Raw genomic sequence first — 14,843 nt, 5'->3', positions numbered from 1 at the left:
CTGAGTGACGTCATCTGCATACTATCTATAACATTTCAATACACAAAACTAAGTGCAACCTTAATAGTTTATAGTCTGATTGATAGAATTAAGTGAGGACTACTCATAAAAATGACTGGCTGAAAACAATACCAAAGAGGTGAATAACATCAAATTCGTTCTATCTATAGAGAGTTCGAAGATGAGGTCACTCATGTCTTTGTTATTGTTTTTTGCCATCCGCGTTTATGAGTACTTCTCACTAAACTGGACTAACCAGACCATAAACCTTCAAGGTCACACACAGTATTGTGTGTTGGTCTGTTTTACTTCCGGATGGCAATGTTGTGAACTTCTTAGCATACTATCTATTGATAGTGTGGGCTTGGCCAAGAAACTCACAACATTGCAATCCGGAAGTATAGATAGAATGCGCTTGGCCATGGAGTTCACAACATTGCCATCCGGAAGTATAACGGACCAACACACAAACTCTGTGTAACCATGAACTTTTATAGTCTGGTTAATGGATAGAATGCGCTTGGCCAAGGAGTTCACAACATTGCCATCCGGAAGTATAACGGACCAACACACAAACTCTGTGTAACCATGAACTTTTATAGTCTGGTTAATACAGTTTAGTGAGAACAACTCACAAACGCGGATGGCAAAAACAATAACAAAGGCCTGAGTGACGTCATCTGCATACTATCTATACAGTTTAGTGAGAACAACTCACAAACGCGGATGGCAAAAACAATAACAAAGGCCTGAGTGACGTCATCTGCATACTATCAATAGCGGACCAACACAGAAAACTATGCGTAACCTTGGACATTTATAGTCTGGTTAAGACAGTTTAGTGAGAATTACTCATAAACGCGGATGGCAAAAAGCAATACCTAACAAAGATCTGAGTGACGTTAACTTCATACTATCTATACAAATGATCCCTGACTAACAGCAACACGTTACATGTAGAACGAGACACGACACCTGTTAGGCGATATTACAATTCGCTTCAACAGTCATGACGTCACTTCCCTCGTAATGACGCATAGTAACTTAGAAACGGGCTCTAAACTATCGGAACAGTGGCGGACGCTCTTATGAAATATTTCTCCGACGAGCATAAAAGCGTATCCAGAGGGGGGAAAAACACTATAAATATGATCATGTTTTGACTTTTACACATTTTGATCACATGAAAAGTTCTAGCCAGCATGAAGAATAAAAAGTACCGTTTTTCTTTGTATAGAACCACGATGGCCGCCGTTGCTGGGCTACGTGACATCAGACTGTTGAATCCAATTATTCTCCGACAGAGACGACGCTGTTAACGGCCAGGTACTCATTTTACACGTGTACGGTGTGAGTAAAGAACCTTTTCCAAGGACTCAACAATGCGCCGAGCGAGGATCGAATCCAGGACCTTCCGATAATAAACGCGAGTGTCATACCACAAGACCACATAGCCGGACACAATGTCAGACAAAGCAGAGGAAAATACAATAAAAAATGCGGACTTTTTAAGTTGGTTTATCGTGTATTTTTCTCTCTGATCTGCCTCTTTACAAACGTTTTCATATGTTTATCTTACACCAGTCCCTTCGCCCTATCTTGCCTTTTGAGTGGAATTGGAAAGTCAGTGGACTAATGAATGGGGGGGGGGGGGGGCATACCATACCCGCTTCTGAAGGGAGAAACCCTTTTTTTTTATTAACTCTCCCCTTATCAGCCATTTACAGGATCTTCCCCAAAACTTCACACCCAACTAACACAAAAAAAAAATATTTTTATCACTCAAACATAATACCAGTAAGTTCTTGCGATACATTAATTTATTTAGCACGCTCTACAACACACTGTTAATTTTTTAAAATTTTTTATGATGTACAAGAGAAATTTGAATAAGAAAAATATTGGTTGTATCTTAACGAATTTGACGATTTTACTATAGTTGGTAAGGAGAGGGTTAAGAAAGGTAGGAAATAGGAGAGCTCTGTTTAATTAAAAACAGTAGGTTAAGTTCAAGTTCAGCGTCTTTATTTGCAAAAGGCGGATTGCCCATCACTGCAGATTTTATACATTGATGTGGTAACTTTCTCCATTATTGTGTTATTGTTGAAAGATAAATGTTTAATAGTTGACCGAATTTGTTGTTGGTAATATATAGGATTTCTGGTGGGAGAGTGTTCCATTCTTTGATGGTTCTTGGGAAGAAACTGTTTTTATATGTGTTGGTTCCGTGTGTTGGGGTTGTAATTTCTTGTGGATGTACAGTATTGTTTTGTGAAATACTCTGGTAAAGTTACTGCTGTTTTGTTGGAATATACTGTTATGTGCAGAAGTCGGAGGCGTTTTTTCTTTTCGCCTACTCTCCAGTGTTTTCCACTGCAACAATTTCAGGGCCTCAGTAACGTATCCTGGTTCGCGCAAGTAATTGTTGGTGACAAGCCGCGAAACTGCCCTTTGAACGTATTCGATTTTCTTGATGTGACCTTGCTGATAAGGATCCCACAATGTGCACGCGTATTCCAATACGGGTCTGACTAAAGCATGGTATGCCTGTTCTTTCACCTTTGGAGGGCACTGGTACAGGTTCCTCCTAATGAAGCCAAGGGTACGATTTGCTTTTGCCACAATATTATCAACAGGAGAGTTCAACTTTGGACCGACCTTCACTCAGACCTTCACTTCAGATCCACATATTTCTATTAATGTTTATTATATTTGTTCAAGCAATGTAAACCACTAAATTTTGTGGACAATAAAGATGTATTACTATTAAAAATACAATTCCCAATTTCCATTTCACTCTCTTTTCATCTCTCTCTCTCTCTCTCCTTCCTCTATGTATTCATCTCTCTCTCTCTCTCTCTCTCTCTCTCTCTCTCTCTCTCTCTCTCTCTCTCTCTCTCTCTCTCTCTTTTTATATATCTATCTATCTCTCCAACCTGGTAGTTGTAGAGGATTTCACATTTTCATGCCTCGTGGTGTGCACTCGTACGTACATTCATTTTCCTTTTTACGTACGATATATTATTCTTCATCTAGAACTCTATGCTCTTTTAATTGGTTTAGAGTGTTCAATAATTAAACAATGATTTGTTTAGAGATGTTTCATAAATAAAACACATGTTTCAGCTTTACTCTGCTACGGGGGTGGGGGACGGGTTGGGAGTAGTGTTTGTTAGGCCATGACGCAACTCAGCCAACACGCTAATAGGCCGCCGTCAGCCTATCTGCGATTTCGTGGACAGCTGGTCCTGCTTGAGATGTTGATGGGTGGGAGAAATTGGCTTTGATTGGACGAAAAGGGGGACCCAAGAAGATCAGGAACATGTACAGTGGGAACATTCACAACGGGTGCAAATCCCCTAAATCCAATAATCTTACATGTCAGAGGGGATAGTTCTGATAATCTTGGAACCCGAGCATATATTATGCATTGTCTAGATTTTCTATCTAAGAGGGTATGGAAAGAACAATTCCTCCAATTGCACTCCTTCTCAGGTAATGGTATAGTTCTGGACGAGTGGCTCGGTATGTTTCCAAATACCCTTTTCAGTTATTTGGGCTTAATAAGAACAGCTAGAAGCAGTGAGGAAAACCCCAATTAACAGACTCCTGCTTGAAACAGACTCCCCATATTTACCTTTCAATCCCCTGGTAAAGCGAAATCACCCACACTACTTAGGGGAATCTGCTAAGGCCATCGCAGATTTAAAAGGTTTAAGCTTAACTGACATCCTTAAAGTCAATGTCAGAAATTTTGAGCGAGCATTCAAGATACAAATAGATAAGGGAAATGCAGCATTAAGTATTATCCTAAATATTAAGTTGCACAGAGCAGGAATAATCACTTTACTATTTTGCAGGTTCCTAAGGACACCTCCGTTATGTAAATATTGTACAGCCATCCCAAGATGTGGATCCCCCTTTGTTTATAATACCAACCCAGGAGGAAGAGTTCACCCCTGAGGATTTTCTTCTTTTTTTCGTTCTTTTCAAGTTTGTAAATAGATATGTTTAAGCCACGACAATTTTTTTATTGAAATTCATTTTAATCTTCAGAATATTCGGATTCTCATAAGGTAAGAATTTTCCTTTTTCCCCTTATAGCTAAGACTATTGAAGGGGGGGGGGGGGCGTGAAAATTAGAAGGGGAAGGAATGTGGGGAAGATTTCATGTCAATGATTGTTGTGATAGGTTTGTTATGTTGTTGTTGTTGTGAGCGTTTTTTTTAATGATATGACTGTCGTGTCTCGATTGAGCTGTTGTGGGTAATCTTCATGTTATGTTCGTTCACTGTCTCCTGCGTACATTTGACGCCATCGTTTCTACCCTACAAAAGCTCGCAAAACTCTTCATTCTTTCTCTTCGACTTGACTTTTTCTGATTATTAAACTTATATTAACTTATTATTAAACTTATTCGATTTCGTTGATCTTTAGATCTGAACCACCATCGATGGTATGTTTTTAGTATGATTATAGATAGTTCGAAGATGGCGTCACTCAGGTCTTTGTTATTGTTTTTTTTGCCATCCGCGTTTATGAGTAATGCTCACTGAACTGTATTAACCCGACTATAAACGTTCATGGATACACACAGTCTTGTGTGTTGGTCCGTTATACTTCCGGATGGCAATGTTATGAGCTTCTTAGCAAAGCGCATACTATCTATACCGGGACGATTCCCGATGTGCTTGTAGAGCATTTTAACTGCCCATATAGATAGAATGCGCTTGGCCAAGGAGTTCACAACATTGCCATCCGGAAGTATAACGGACCAACACACAAACTCTGTGTAACCATGAACTTTTATAGCCTGGTTAATACAGTTTAGTGAGAACAACTCACAAACGCGGATGGCAAAAATAATAACAAAGGCCTGAGTGACGTCATCTGCATACTATCTATATTTATTTCCTTTACATATATATAGAACATCCACTTACGTGGAGACTTTTTCTTAACTTTTTCCTATATTTTACCTATCGTGAACTAGATTGAGAAATCCGTTTACGACACTTACCAGTTATCGATTTTAATATAGCTGTTATAAATAAAATCCTTTCCTATTGTTGTATAATTAATTGAAAAATTAATTTTGGATTAAGACAATTTGATTCTGAGGTCCATACAAACTTGTGCAGCTGTGCATTGAGGGACAGCTGCGAAAAAAAAAAAGAAAAACACGCGCCACTTATGAAAAATCTGACTAGATATAATACCTACATCCCTTATATTTTTTTTAAATTTCCAATTTCATTTTTAAAAAAATTTTCAACAATAGTCAACACGTTATTAGAGTAATTGTACACACTTCGCACAGCTGATCGTGACTTTTGATTCGCACACTTTTGGTAATTTAAATTTTCGGCATTTTTTTTTCAATACGTGAAATACATTAATTACGCAATCACAGTATTTAATTGCCTCAACCGATGTTCCTCCTTGCTTCTTGAGACATTAAAAAAGTGGCAGCTTATATTTTGCTCCTTTAAACTCCAATGTTACTTTCCTGAATTCACGAGATCGGCGAGTATCAACTTTCCTTCTTCCCTGGGATGATGCATGCAGATACACGGAGGAAGGTTTTTTTTTTTTTAACTTACTCCGTACCATCTGCTTAATAATCAGCATTTAAATATCTTATTTATAAAGTACACAATGTGGTAGAAAGGCGCCATTGGCCTAGCTATTGTGGTTTCGACTGAAAGCAGGTGTGCGGAACGATGAACACGATCGCTCGTGTTGCACATCGAACCGCACACCTTTGACGAGATGAATTATATGTTTTGCAATTCTTCCTTTTCATTAATTCACACAATGTATGTCAGCACAATCGAGATCTCTGGATTAATATATATATATATATATATATATATATATATATATATATATATATATATATATATATATTAAGACAGGAGAAATAAAGAAAGAAAAGAGAGAGAGAGAGACAGAGAGAGAGATAGATAGAGAGAGAGAGAGAGAGAGAGAGAGAGAGAGAGAGAGAGAGAGAGAGAGAGAGAAAGAGACAGAAAAATAAAACCCAACAAATTTTAACGACTGAGAAAGAATGGGGGAAGAGGGAGAGAGAGAGAGAGAGAGAGAGAGAGAGAGAGGGGGGGGGGAGAGAGAGAGAAGGAAGCTGCTATTTTCACCGTGCTGTGATATCTTGGCAGTTGATTGTCACTGTACTGTATTAAGGTGAAAATGATATCTTTGTAGGCTATTGTAACAAGATATAAAATAATAGTCAGATAATCAATGAATGTCTTTAATTACGGATTTTAATTCATGAGTTATACATGGTGTCCACAAAGTCTGGGTACATGTCTTACTTCCCCGTCTGTTTTTATTTATTCATTTAGGCTATAGATTGTGGAGATTTGGCTGAATGATACTTCTCTTCAATGAAGAAGAGGTCATGTATAGTTAAAATACTATTCATTTACATTCCAATCGAATAAGATAGAGTTTTTAAAGAAGAATTTATTGTACTATTACCATGTACCCAGACTTTATGGACACCCTGTATTGCAATTTTTAACGAGCATCAAGACCAGGTTTTAATATAAATAAATATATGAAATTTTAAAAACCGCAATGATAAAGGACACGACTTTTTAATATGCTTTATCCTATATCACATTCTTTTTAGAGATAGGAATTTTAGGTGAAAAATGAAGATAGACATTTTAATGTTGTCACCATTGATGACATTCATAGCTGCTTTATGAACGAAAAAAAAAACCCAATGTCCGCAAAGTAATACAACCCCGCTTTCATCCTATTGATATTTTTTTAAAGGCCAACTAAAGAAAAAAAATGTGTTTTTAATTTAAATTTAACAACAAAAATATTTAGGCAAACAAAATACAAATAAAATATTTTGGCAAACAAAAAATAAAAATAATTCCCCAAATAAAGACATAACAAATACCTAAAATCTGGGGTGGGGGGGGGGGGTGTCACAACGGGGAGTCGAACCACAGGTTGTAATGACGAGCGAATGTGTAATGTGTAGCCCATTGAACTAACAGGACCCGAAAAATCATAGTGGGTAGTAGTGATTGCGTTAGTAGTATGGACTCAAGAGGAGGAGAGTGCTTCTGATTGGCTGATACATAAGGTGAAAATAGCCTCTTTTATTAGGTATTAGCACCGTGCAGTGATAATAATACATAGTTCGAAAAAAAAGAAAGAGATGAAATAGTGAGTTGACAAAATAAGAAAGAAGGAAATACAAACAATATAAAATGATGTAGGGAAACAGAGTGTGGGGAGGGATAAAGGAGAACAGTGGGGGGGGGGGGGACGAACTAGAAAGTGGAGATAAAGAAAGAAGAGACAAGAAATACCAAACATTTTAAACGATTTTTACCCGCAGATAAAGACGGGGTTACAGAGAGGGGGAAGAGAAGAAAATACAGAATAACCGTGTGGTTGATAACAGGGAGATCACCACTCATATGTCTTCACAATTCGACCATGGGAGCGATCTATATACATGTTTTCGTCCATCCAGGTCATCAATCACATGATTTGTTGCTGTCCAACGATTGGATATTTCTTCACAAATGTCAACACGCTGCTTTGTTTACAAATGTTATAAACATACACATGTGTCAAGCTGAATCAAATGACCAATCGTGATGTTAGATATTTAAAAATCTGTGAACACTTTTCATTATGTGTGTCACTTTGAGCACATTTTGCAATGTGACCAATGACCTCGAGCACATGGAAAGTAAATATAGATCATGCCCATTGGAATGCTGGAATCGAACTCTAAATTGACCAATGACCCGGCAGATATTTTACCAACTGAGCCTATGGATCTGCTGTAACTGTTTATGAACTGAAAACTATTTTAAAAAAAACAAAAGGAAACAGTGTTTTTCAACATCCGTGAAGGGTGTTCGGTTTGCCCAAGATTGGTGGCCGGTTGGACCTTAAAGTTCCATAAGTGTCCGGTAGTACCAAAATGTCACGAATAACATTTTGCGTGAAGAACATGGATAAGACTGCTTAGGGTGCAAAATCGTCTGGTTCACCTGAAACTGGCCAATTGAGCGTTACATTTTACGACATCACTATACAGCAGTCTTCCATTCTCTGAGACGACCACAGATAAGGCTTGTGTGGCCGGTAAGCCTGAATCTACTCTAGATGAACTCGTTTTCTGCGACTCAACTTTTGTTGACTACATTATTATATATAGTTCGAAGATGACGTCACTCAGGTCTTTGTTATTGTTTTTTGCCATCCGCGTTTATGAATAATGCTCACTGAACTGTATAAACCTGACTATAAACGTTCATGGATACACACAGTTTTGTGTGTTGGTCCGTTATACTTCCGGATGGCAAAGTTATGAGCTTCTTAGCCCTGCGCGTACTAGATAGTATGCGCTTGGCTAAGAAGCTCATAACATTGCCATCCGGAAGTATAACGGACCAACAACAAAAACTGTGTGGATGGCAAAAAACAATAACAAAGACCTGAGTGACGTCATCTTCGAACTATCTGTAGGTATTGTGACTCGACTCTGAATAAATGTCTACAGTTATTGCGAGACGACTCCCCGACTCTGAATAACTGTCAACAGTTATTCCGAGTCGACTCTGAATAACCGCAGCCTTTATAAATATATCATTCTATTTTAATTCGTGCTTCCTTACAAAAGCGCATACTATTTCCTGCCCATCAATGTTTTTGTTTATTCAACTTAACAACGCCACTACCACATTATCCCAATTGGATTCAATAGTCTGATGTCACGCGCCCGGCAACGGCGGCCATCTTGGTTCTAAACAAAGAAAATCATTACTTTTTATTCTTCATGCTGGCTAGAACTTTTCATTCCCTTTTCATATGCCTTGTGATCAGAATGTGTAAAAGTCAAAACATGATCAAACTGATGGGTTTTTTTTCCTCTGGATACGCGTTTAAGCTCGCCGGGGAAATATTTCATACGGCGTCCGCCATTGTTCCGATAGTTTAGAGCCAGTGTTACTAAGTTACCATACGTCAATAGGAAGGAAGTGACAATACGACTGTTGAAGACTATTGGATTCAGTAGTCTGATTTCACGCGCCCGGCAACGGCGGCCATCTTGGTTCTAAACAAAGAAAATCTTTACTTTTTATTCTTCATGCTGGCGAGAACTTATCATTCCCTTTTCATATGCCTTGTGATCAGAATGTGTAAAAGTCAAAACATGATCAAACTGATGGGTTTTTTTTCCTCTGGATACGCTTTTAAGCTCGCCGGAGAAATATTTCATACGGCGTCCGCCATTGTTCCGATAGTTTCGAGCCAGTGTTACTAAGTTACCATACGTCATTAGGAAGGAAGTGACGGTACGACTATTGAATCCTTGACAAAAGGGCTTTACACATCAGACAGACTGATAACGTTCAAGGTTACACACAGTTTTGTGTGTTGGTTACATTATACCCGACTAGATAGCTGATTTTGTGATGACACACACACACACACACACACACACAGAGAGAGAGAGAGAGAGAGAGAGAGAGAGAGAGAGAGAGAGAGAGAGAGAGAGAGTCGAAGAGGTGGGGGGAAGGGGGGGGGGGGGGGGGGTTATGAATGTGTTGTGCATTGAAGTGAGCGAGTGTAATGTTTGATTGCACACTCGCGTCTATGTGTGTGAATATGTTTGTGTGTGTGTGTATGTGTGTGTGTGTGTGTGTGTGTGTAAGTGTGTGTGCGTGCGTGTAGGCATGTGAATGAACGAAAGAGAGAATCATTTGGAGTTCGAAAGAGGTAGTGTGTGAGCACACGGAGGAGAGACAGGGTCTCTAAAGATACAGTGGTCCCTGCTAGATGCCTCCAAATTGGATTCAATAGTCTGATGTCACGTGGCCAGCAACGGCGGCCATCGTAATTCTAAACAAAGTAAATCGGTACTTTTTATTCTTCATGCTGGCTAGAAATTTTCATATGTCTTGTGATCAGAATGTGTAAAAGTCAAAACAAGATCATATTTATAATGTTTTACTCCTCTGGATACGCTTTCATGCTCGTCGGAGAAATATTATATAAGGGCGTCCGCCATTGTTCCGATAGTTTAGAGCCAGTTACTAAGTTACCATGCGTCATTACGAGGGAAGTGACGTCATGACTGTTGAAGTGTATTATTGTTGTTTGGCTATTAAGTTGTTGTTGTGAATTGTTCTCATGCTGGGTAATCTTGGGTGTCACTGTGAGTTCAATTCACTGTTATGTGTTGTTTCTTCCCGTGAGTTTGTGACGTCACAATTGATATAAAAACAGGGTTACATTCATTTTCGAAGCTCTTTTTACTACGAAACGGATAATGGATATTTGATTGAAATTAGTCAAGTGTTGACTCTGTTTTGACTACCGGACGAACATACCCTGACTAATCGCGTAACTACCCACTTCGGTAGCGTCTACCCACTCATGTGGAGACACATGCCTTGTACTTACTTACTTACTTAATCCTCTTCGGGCCTTGAGGCACATAGGGCATCCACCAGACATCTCCATTTTTTGCGATCGGCTGCTTTTGCGGTGGTTGTATTCCAGGACAGGCCTGCTTCCTTTAATTCTTTCTCCATGGTCCTTCGCCAGGTTTCTTTGGGTCTTCCCGCTTTCTCTTCCCATCTGCTGTCCAGTACAAGGCTGTCTTGGGAAGTGACCCTTTTTCCATTCTGGCCACATGACCCAGCCAACGCCATCTTCTTCTTTTTATTTGGCTATCAATGCTAGTGCAGTCAGCTTTCTTTAATAGATCCACTGTTCTTATTTTTGTAGGCCAAAATAAATTAAAAATTCTTTTTAAACACTTGTTTTGAAAGGCTTCTAGTTTCTGTATTAAGGAGGATGTCATTTTCCAGCTTTCACTTCCATAAAGCAGTACACTTAAAACATTGCTCTTGTATATTTTCAGCTTTGTCTTTCTCATTATTTGCTTTGATTTCCAAAAGTTTTTCAGCATGCCGAAAGCCTGGTTTGCCTTTTGAATTCTGTGCTTGATATCGTGTTCTGCATTTCCGTCGTCTGTTATTTTGGATCCGAGGTAGGAGAACTCTGTTACCTCTTCAATTATATGTTCATCGATCCTAATTTCACTGTCATGTTTTGGATTCCCCCTAATGTACACAGTCTTTTCGAAATTTATTTTCAGTCCAATTTTCGAGGCGTTCTTGTGTAATACGTTTAGTTTCTCTGAGGCGTCTCTGTGTGTACTGGAAACTAACGCGATATCATCTGCGTAGTCTATATCTTCCAGAAAGGATGTCAGTGTCCAGCGAATGCCTCTCTTCTTACCATCAATTGTATTTTTCATGAGCCAGTCTAGAGCCAGGATAAACTGAAGCGGGGAGAGTATGCAGCCTTGTTTTACACCAATTGTTACATTAAAGCTGTCTGTTAAATTGTTACCACAGATCACTTGGCATTGGTAGTTGCTGTACATTGCTTTGATTAGGTTGACTATCTTCATCGGTATACCATGGAGTATTTTCCACAGGGACTCTCTGTGTAAGCTGTCAAAGGCTTTTTCAAAATCGACAAAAATGGTGTAGAGGGGTCTGTTCCATTCAATGCTTTGCTCCAGGATTTGTCTCAGGGTAAATATGTGGTCACTACATGACTTCCCTTTTCTGAACCCTGCCTGCTCTTTTCTAAGAATGTTTTCAATGTGAGGTGAGATTCTTTTCAGAAGGATTCTATTAAAAATTTTGCTCGTTACGGACAGGAGTGTGATTCCACGCCAGTTAGCACAATTTCCTAGGTCTCCTTTCTTGGCTATTTTATGGATGATGCCTTTCTGCCAATCCTCTGGTATTTCTTCCTTTTCCCAAATGTTGGTGAACAATTTACTGAGAATTTTGGACATTTCTTGCGAGTTCGCTTTAAGCATTTCCGCACTGATTTTGTCAATACCTGGGGCCTTGCCATTTTTTTGTTGTTGTATTGCCTCGTGCACCTCATGCTCAGTGATTGGCCAAGATTAACCTCTACGTCCATTTCTGCTTCTGGGATATCTGTGTAAGAAGATGGGTCTGGTCTGTTCAGAAGGTTTGCGAAATATTCTCTCCATCTTTCAATTTTCTCCTTTTCGTCTGTGATGACACTACCATCTTGGGATTTTAATGGTTTCTCTTGACCATAGCTTCTGTTTCCCGAGAGCTTTTTTGTGATTTTGTATAGTGTTTGTGTGTCTTGTCTTACAGCTGCATTTTCTGCTTCAGTTGCTAAATTTTCTGCAAAATCTCTTTTGTCTTTCCTTGTGGATTTTTTCACTTCTTTATCCTTCAATGAGTATTCACTGGATAGCCTTTCTTTCAGTCGGGGGGATTTAGCGTTCAGGAGATTTAGTTTGATTGATTTTCTTTGGTTAATGAGCTCCCATGACCTTGCTGATATCCAATTCTCTGTATTGGATTTATTGTGTCCTAAGTGTTCAGTGGCACTTTCCTGCATGACGTGGTTGAAGTCTTGGATTGTCATGTTTGTAATATCTTGTATTGCACTGAATGTGTTTCTTACTGAGATATTGAAATTGTTTTGGATATCTGGGTTTTTCAATTTATCTGTGTTGAAACGTTTCTCCTTCTGTTTTGCTATTTTTGTTTTCATCAATTTAGTAGCGATTTTGGCTGTGACAAGATGGTGGTCACTTCCAATGTCTGCCAATCGTCTGACTCTGACATCGTTTAAGCTGCTCTTCCATTTTCTGTTGATAATTATATGGTCTATCTGACTTTCTGTTTTCCCATCTGGTGATTTCCATGTCAATTTATGGATGTTTTTGTGTGGGAAGAAAGTTCCACCAATAATAAAGTTGTGTTCTTCACAAAATTCTGCCAGTCTGCTTCCATTGTTGTTCATTACCCCTATGCCCTCCTTTCCAACGGACTGATTTGTTTGTGTATTGCCAACTCTAGCATTAAGGTCTCCGATGATCATGAGCATATCATGTCTTGGAATGTTTTCAACGGCCATTCTTAGAATATCGTAAAATTCTTCTTTGTTTTCTTCATCTGAATCCTCTGTAGGTGCGTAGCATGTGAGGATTGATAGCTTGGTGTATTTTGAGTTGTGTCTTGTGTATAAAAGTCTTTCACTTATCGGTTTCCATTCCAATAGTGACTTGTTGTTTTGCCTGGCTATCAAGAGGGCAACACCTTCTCTGTGTTGGTCATCCTTTCGTCCTGACCAAATGATCAGGTCGCCATTTGAGAGTTGGCGCTTCCCAGCTCCTGTCCATCTTGCCTCTGATATGCCTAGCAAATCGATCTTGTAGTTCAACATCTCGCGCTGGGCTTGTGCCAGTTTTCCTGTTTGATATAGGGTCCTAACATTCCAGCACGACATTGAGCTTGCGTTTTGGTGACAACAGATCTGCAATCTGGTCGGGGGCGTCCTTTCGGCTTTTACCTCCTACCGTCATGAAGCCAGTATTCTGGTCCGCTTCTCTGCTGCCGCCGGTTGTGGATTTACGTCTTGTTTCTGTTTCTGTAACAGTTTGTTTTTTATGAGGTGGGTTGTTAACCCTACGCTCAACCCCCATTCCTGGAGGGCCGTGGATTACCCTTCGTCTGATCTCTCTCCTTTTTTCTCTTATTAGAGGTTCGAGGTTCGAGATACGCAAGCCCTCCCACCACGACAAGGTGATAATCCGTCGGGAGAGACACATGCCTTGTGCATATTATTTATTCATTTCATTTCTCATCGTGAATGAGATGTCAAAATCTACTCACGACATAATCATACAATAAATCTCACCTGTCGATATATAAATTCAGCGCACAGAAAGCCTCAGAATATAATATACAAAACACACAGCTGAGTTAATAATCCGTTTGAAAATACAGATCTACTCCTACAGAGTCCACAATATCGAAGCACACCACAGGTTTGACATGATGATAATGACGAACCGCCCTCACCGCCGTCAATTAAAAAATGATTATAAAATAAATGGAGATGAGGACACACATCAGATATTATTATCACTAAGGAGCTCGAATTATTATAAAATGAATGGTGTTGACGACACTCGATTGTGTATTATTGTTTTTACACCAACAGTTGGGTGATTAGTTCTCACTGAATTCTTCCAATCAGATTAATAAACGTTTCAGGTTACACATTATTGCTTTCCATGTGAGTACGTTCCATGTGGAAGGTAGATTTTACGAACTTAAAACTATTTTTGTTTAAAATTGACTTGGTTCTCTTTTAAATAAAACAGCGAGATAATGAAGTACACACCACCATCAGGGTTGCCAGATTGGATTATTTTAATCCAAACCACTTATTTTTGGATGGTTGATCTATTCTTCCCTATTGACAAATAATACGATGTTCACTTTTCGTACTTCACACTAAAGCTGGGCAATATTCGTTATTGTTGTCTATAGAGCAGTATAATTAGGTGCCCCAAACGTAAACAAGGTCTAGAAGCACATGGCAAACCACATGTTCCTGTCTTGACAGCTCAAGTTCCAATGTAAATTATAGAAAAAAAAAATAACCTTTAAAATTTGGCTGTTAGGTGGCAAAAGAAACACATATTCATAAATACTCGATCATGCATCAAATAATGTCTAGATATGGATATTTTATGGAACAAAGGGTAAAATTTATCAAAAGTTACAGTCTATCTATTTTAGACCAGAGCAAATTATTGCGCTGGTGTGAACAAAACGAGAATTATTCGGAGCCTGATTTTCAGAATAATTTAGTCTTATATTATTATTTCTGCAACTGTTAGATTTTATATAAACATATTTTCAATACTGAAAGTGTATTGCCTACAACTCAAACTACAAAATTGGGAGACCTATATT

At 38.9% G+C, this 14,843-nt stretch overlaps 1 protein-coding gene across 4 annotated transcripts in view; it reads right to left on the bottom strand.

The window, feature by feature from the left end:
• The window catches only part of LOC144979718 (uncharacterized), a 145,709-nt gene extending 131,477 nt beyond the window's left edge, over positions 1–14,232 (bottom strand). For 2 of the 4 annotated variants that reach the window (XM_078926655.1, XM_078926658.1), the window contains exon 1: positions 1–2,761. This exon is cut by the window's left edge and continues 1,529 nt beyond it. The gene's annotated coding sequence lies outside the window, so the exon portion shown is untranslated. Of the gene's footprint in view, positions 2,762–13,776 lie in introns of those variants that run through there. The other 2 variants (XM_078926660.1, XM_078926657.1) reach the window with 2 other exon arrangements.
• Between the last annotated feature and the right edge of the window lie 611 nt (positions 14,233–14,843).

Source organism: Berghia stephanieae, chromosome 9, assembly GCF_034508935.2.
Source record: "Berghia stephanieae isolate SIO BIC M18660-M18661 chromosome 9, UCSD_Bste_1.3, whole genome shotgun sequence".
Classification (NCBI taxonomy): Eukaryota; Metazoa; Mollusca; class Gastropoda; order Nudibranchia; family Aeolidiidae; genus Berghia; species Berghia stephanieae.
Note: the sequence above shows the minus strand (reverse complement) of the source record. Positions and strands in the feature narration are given on the sequence as shown.